The 5874-nt window shown below is 46.7% G+C and overlaps 1 long non-coding RNA gene across 3 annotated transcripts; it reads left to right on the forward strand.

Moving 5' to 3' along the window:
- On the forward strand, window positions 1–4370 carry LOC102473913 (uncharacterized). 3 transcript variants are annotated; one of them, XR_003546724.1, is made up of 14 exons: window positions 1–120; window positions 609–728; window positions 810–931; window positions 1214–1335; window positions 1736–1857; window positions 1939–2060; window positions 2143–2197; window positions 2359–2480; window positions 2776–2897; window positions 2980–3102; window positions 3185–3317; window positions 3404–3521; window positions 3609–3728; window positions 3813–4370. It is a non-coding gene; the product is annotated as an uncharacterized LOC102473913 (long non-coding RNA). The 3 variants fall into 3 exon arrangements; XR_003546723.1 differs by having other exon boundaries at window positions 8–43; XR_336480.2 differs by lacking the exon at window positions 1–120 and having other exon boundaries at window positions 147–728.
- Window positions 4371–5874: the final 1504 nt, after the last annotated feature.

Raw genomic sequence — 5874 nt, forward strand, 5'->3', positions numbered from 1 at the left:
TGCACCTTTGGCTGCAGCAGACTGGTACATCTGAAGGCACCTGGTGAGCAAGGGGTCACACTGCCCTAACAGATTCCCATCGAGACCCCCAGTACAGGATCCACACATAAACCTAGGCAGGTAGAAAGTTCCTTCATTTAATTTACTTTTTTACTGTCCCTCATTCTTTTGTAAATTTCTGCCCCTTCCTCACTCCACAGACTGCACCTTTAGGTGCAGCACCCTGGTACATCTTAAGGCACTTGGCGATCAAGTGGGCACACTTCTCCCGCTGATTCCCATCCTGACCCCTAGTCCAGGATCTACCAGACTCCTAGACATGTAGAAAGTTCCTCTGTTTTATTTCTTCTTTACTGTCCCCCATTCTTATGTAAATTTCTGCCCCTTCCTCTCTCCATAGACTATGCCTTTGGCTGCAGCAGCCTGGCATATCTTAAGCCACTTGGTGAGTAAGGGGTCACACTGCCCTCACTGATTCCTATCCAGACCCCCACTCCATGATCCACCCTGACACCTAGGCAGGTAGAAACATCCTCCAATTTTTTTGTGTGTTCTTCTTTACTGTTCCCCATCCTTTTGTAAATTTCTGCCCCTTATTCTACCCACAGACTGTCTTTGGCAGCAGCAGCCTAGTACATCTCAAGGCACCTGGTGAGCAAGGGCTCACACTACCCCCACTGATTCCCATCCAGAAGCCCTGTCCAAGAGTCACTCAGACCCCTATGCAGGTAGAAAGTACCTCCAGTTTTTTTTTCTTCTTAATTGTCCCTCATTCTTTTGTAAATTCTTTCTATTCCAACTCTCCATAGAATGTGCCTTTGGCTGCAGCAGCCTGGTACATCTGAAGGCACCTTGTGAACAGGAGGGCACAGTGCCCCCACTGATTCTCATCTAGACCTCCAGTCCAGGATCCACACAGACCCCTACGCAGGTAAAAATTTCTCCATTTTTTTGTCCTCCTTCTTTACTGTGCCCCATTATTTTGTAAATTGCTGCCCCTTCTCTCTCCACTGACTGGGCCTTTGACTGCAGTAGCCATCAGCAGCCTGGTACATCTGAAGGCTGCTGGCAAGCAAAGGGGCACACTGCCCCTATGGATTCCCAACTTGATACCCCAGTCCAGGATCCACCCAGACCCCAAGTTCTTCCATTTTTTTTCCTCTTTACTCTCCCCCATTCTTTTGTAAATTTCTGCCCCTTCCTCTCTCCACAGACTGTGCCTTTGGCTGCAGCAGACTGGTACATCTGAAGGCACTTGGCGATCAAGTGGGCACAATTCCCCCACTGATTCCTATCCATACCCCCAGACCAGGATCTACCCAGACTCCTAATCAGGTAGAAAGTTTCTCTGTTTTTTTTTTCTTCTTCTTTACTGTTCCCCATTCTTTTGTAAATTTCTGCCCCTTCCTCTTTCCATAGACTATGCCTTTGGCTGTAGCAGCCTGGCACATATTAAGGCACCTGGTGAGCAAGGGGGCACACTGCCCTCACTGAATCCCTTGCAGACCCCCAGTCTAGGATCCAACCTGACATCTAGGCAGGTAGAAAGATCCTCCAATTTTTTTTCTTCTTAGTTACTGTCCCTCATTCTGTTGTAAATTTCTGCCCCTTCCTCTCTCCACAGACTGCGCCTTTGGCTGCAGCAGCCTGGTACATCTGAAAGCATCTGGCGAGCAACTTCTTAGTTACTGTCCCTCATTCTGTTGTAAATTTCTGCCCCTTCCTCTCTCCACAGACTGCGCCTTTGGCTGCAGCAGCCTGGTACATCTGAAAGCATCTGGCGAGCAAGGGGTCACACTGCTCCTACTGATTCCCATCCAGACCTTCAGTCCAGGATCCACCCTGACACCTAGGCAGGTAGAAAGTTCTTCCATTTTTTTCTTCTTCTTTACTGTACCCCATTCTTTTGTAAATTTCTGCCCCTTCCTCTCTCCATAGACTACGCCTTTGTCTGCAGCAGCCTGGTAAATCTGAAGGCACCTGGCATGCAAGGGGGAACACTGCCCCCACTGATTCCCATCCAGAACCCCTGCTCGGGATTCACAGAGACCCCTAGGCAGGTAGAAAGATCCTCCAATTTTTTTTTTCTTCTTAACTGTCCATCATTCTTTTGTAAATTCCTTCTTTTCCATCTCTCCACAGAATGTGCCTTTGGCTGTACTAGCCAGCAGCAGCCTGGTACATCTGAAGGCTCCTGGTGAGCAAGGGGGCACACTGCCCCCACAGGGTCCCATCCAGATCCCCCAGTCCAGGATCCAACCAGGCCCCAAGGCAGATAGAAAGTTCATCCATTTTTTTTTTCTCTTCTTCTCTAGCCCCCATTCTTTTGTAAATTCCTTCCTCTCTGTCTCTCCACAGACTGTGCCTTTGGCTGCAGCAGACTAGTACATCTGAAGGCACTTGGTTTGCAAGGGGTCACATTGAACCCACTGATTCCTGTCCAGAACCCCAGTTCATGATCCACCCAGACCCCTATGCAGGTAAAAATTTCCTCCATTTTTTTTCTTGTTCTTTACTGTCCCCCATTCTTTTGTAAATTTCTGCCCCTTCCTTTCTCTACTGAATGCACCTTTGGATTCAGTAGCCAGCAGCAGCCTGGTACACCTTAAGGCACCTGGTGAGCAAGGTAGCACCCTGCCCCCACTGATTCCCATCCAGACCCCCAGTCTAGGATCCACTCTGACCCCTAGAGTGGTAGAAAGTTCCTCCATTTTTTTCTTCTTCATTCCTGTCCCCCATTCTTTTGTAAATTTTTGTCCCATCTTCTCTCCACAGACTGTGCCTTTGGCTGCAGCAGCATGGTACCTCTGAAGGCACTTATCAAGCAAGGGGGTGCACTGCCTGCACTTAATCCCATCCAGATCCCCAGGTCCAGGATCCATCCAGACCCTATGCAGGTAGAAAGTTTGTCCATTTTTTTTGCTCTTCCTTATTGTCCTTCACTTTTTTATAAATTCCTTCATCTCCATCTCTCCACAGTCTGTGCCTTTGCCTGCAGCATCCTGGTACATCTGAAGGCACCTGATGAGCAAGGGGACACACTGCCCCCACTGATTCCCATCCAGACCCCCCAGTTCAGGATCCACCCGGACCCATAGGCAGGTAGAAAGTTCCTACATATTTTTTTCTCTTCTTAACTACCCCCCATTTTTTTGTACATTCTTTCCTCTCCATCTCTCCACAGAATGTGTCTTTGGCTGTTGCAGCCTGGTACATCTCAAGGCACCTGATGAGCAAGGGTGCACATTGCCCCCAGTGATTCCCAACCCATCCCCCCAGTCAAGGATCCAGGGAAACCACCAGGCAGCAGTATGCAGGTAGAAAGTTTGTCCATTTTTTTTTTTGTTCTTCCTTATTGTTCCTCATTTTTTTTGTAAATTCCTTCATCTCTGTCTCTCCACAGTCTGTGCCTTTGCTTGCAGCAGTATGGTACATCTGAAGGCACCTGGTGAGCAAGGGGGCACACTGCCCACACAGATTCCCATCCCGACCCCCAGTCCAGTATCCATACAGAAATCAAGGTAGGTAGAAAGTTCCTACATTTTTTTTTCTTCTTTTTTACTGTCCCTTATTCTTTTTTAAATTTCTACCCCTTTCTCTCTCCACAGACTACACCTTTGTCTACAGCAGCCTGGTACATCTTAAGGCACTTGGCGAGCAAGTGGGCACACTGCCCCACTGATTCCCACCAAGACCCCCTTCCAGGATCTACCTAGACTCCCAGGCAGGTAGAAAGTTCCTCCATTTTATTTCCCATCCTCTTTACTGTCCCCCTTTCTTTTGTAAATTTCTGCACTTTCCTCTCTCCACAGACTGAACCTTTGGCAGCAGCAGCCTGGTACATCTGAAGGCACCTGGTGAGCAAGGGGGCACATTGCCCCCACTGATTCTCATCCAGACCCCCAGTCCAGGTAGAATATGGAGTTAGCATATGTAGGCTAAACTAGTTTAACTTAAACACCCTTTGCTAGGACTGCAGGCCCAGTTAGCTTATGTTAGGCCTAGTTAGCTTATTCATCCTATTTACTGGCCAAGACAGAAATTCAAGGATGGGGCACAGGGGTTTGCTAATTAACAGGAATTCATTAACAGAGGAAGGGCAGGTCTGGCTGGTGGCGACAGGATGAACAAACCTGAAGGCACCAGGGAAGATTACCTAAATTTCTGAGAGTTCTTTTTATCTAAATTCAGGCGGGCAATGACAGATAGTTCCTAACTACAAATGGTTCCTACTTTGTGTGTTGTAAACTATAAAAACCTACCTGCTAATAAAATATCCTGTATTGCCTCCTGAGCTATAAAAAGCCCCTCATTCCTAGGTTTGGGGTCCTTGTTATAACCCATTGCATCAGGCATTAACCTGGACCCCAGCTAGCTGAAAAAATAAATACCTCTTATGCAGTTGCATTGTCGTTGACTCTCTTCGTCACCACCAAATAAATCGACAGAAATTCAAGGATGGGGCACAGGGGTTTGCTAATTAACAGGAATTCATTAACAGAGGAAGGGCAGGTCTGGCTGGTGGCGACAGGATGAACAAACCTGAAGGCACCAGGGAAGATTACCTAAATTTCTGAGAGTTCTTTTTATCTAAATTCAGGCGGGCAATGACAGATAGTTCCTAACTACAAATGGTTCCTACTTTGTGTGTTGTAAACTATAAAAACCTACCTGCTAATAAAATATCCTGTATTGCCTCCTGAGCTATAAAAAGCCCCTCATTCCTAGGTTTGGGGTCCTTGTTATAACCCATTGCATCAGGCATTAACCTGGACCCCAGCTAGCTGAAAAAATAAATACCTCTTATGCAGTTGCATTGTCGTTGACTCTCTTCGTCACCACCAAATAAATCTATCTTTGGCAGGTAGAAAGTTCCTCCATTTTTTCAACTTCTTTACTGTCCCTCATTCTTCTGTAAATTCGTTCCTCTCCATTTCTCCACAGAATGTGCCTTTGGCTGCAGCAGCCTGGTACATCTGGAAGCACCTGGCAAGCAAGGGGGCACACTGCACCCACTGATTTCCATCCAGAACCCTCAGTCCAGTATCCACCTTGACCCCTATGCAGGTAGAAATTTTCTCCATTTTTCATCCTCCTTCTTTACTGTCCCCCATTCTCTTGTAAATGTCTGACCCTTATTTTCTCCACAGACTGCACTTTTGGCTGCAGAAGCCAGCAGCAGCCTGGTATATCAGAAAGGCACTTGGCAAGCAAGGGGGCACACTACCCCACCGATTCCCATCCAGACCCCCAGTCCAGTATCCACCCAGACCAATTGGCAGGTAGAAAGTTCCCCTTTTTTTTCTTCTTCTTTACCGTCCCCCATTCTTTTGTAAATTTCTGTCCCTTCCTCTCACCACAGACTGCGCCTTTGGCTGCAGCAGCCTGGTATATCTGAATGCACTTGGCGAGCAAGTGGGCACACTGCCCCCACTGATATCCATCCAGACCCCCAGTTCAGGATCTACCCAGACCCCTAGGGCTTCTTCTTTACTGTGTCCCGTTCTTTTGTAAATGTATACCCCTTCCTCTCTCCTGATTTTGAATTATACCCCCCTCAGGATATTTAACCAATGGAAACAGCCTGGCCTGAAGAAAAATTAAACTTATTAGAGTCTGTAGTAGTATCAGTCTTTAAATCGTCTAATGAAATTTACCACACAGTTCAAGTAACTGTTGATAATGAAGGTAAACATATTGTGAGCCTGATTAAGGAATATGATGATGCATGTAGAGGTTTATTTTGGGTGTCTGGGATGTTTGATGCCCTCTGTTTCTATTTACAGCACTGTTGGATGCATAGTCTTTACAGTTTTTATAATTATTGTTTCTGCATTTGTGTTATATATCACATGTAAATGCTATGCCAGATAC

Source organism: Tupaia chinensis, unplaced genomic scaffold (genome assembly GCF_000334495.1).
Source record: "Tupaia chinensis unplaced genomic scaffold, TupChi_1.0 Scaffold139155_1, whole genome shotgun sequence".
Classification (NCBI taxonomy): Eukaryota; Metazoa; Chordata; class Mammalia; order Scandentia; family Tupaiidae; genus Tupaia; species Tupaia belangeri.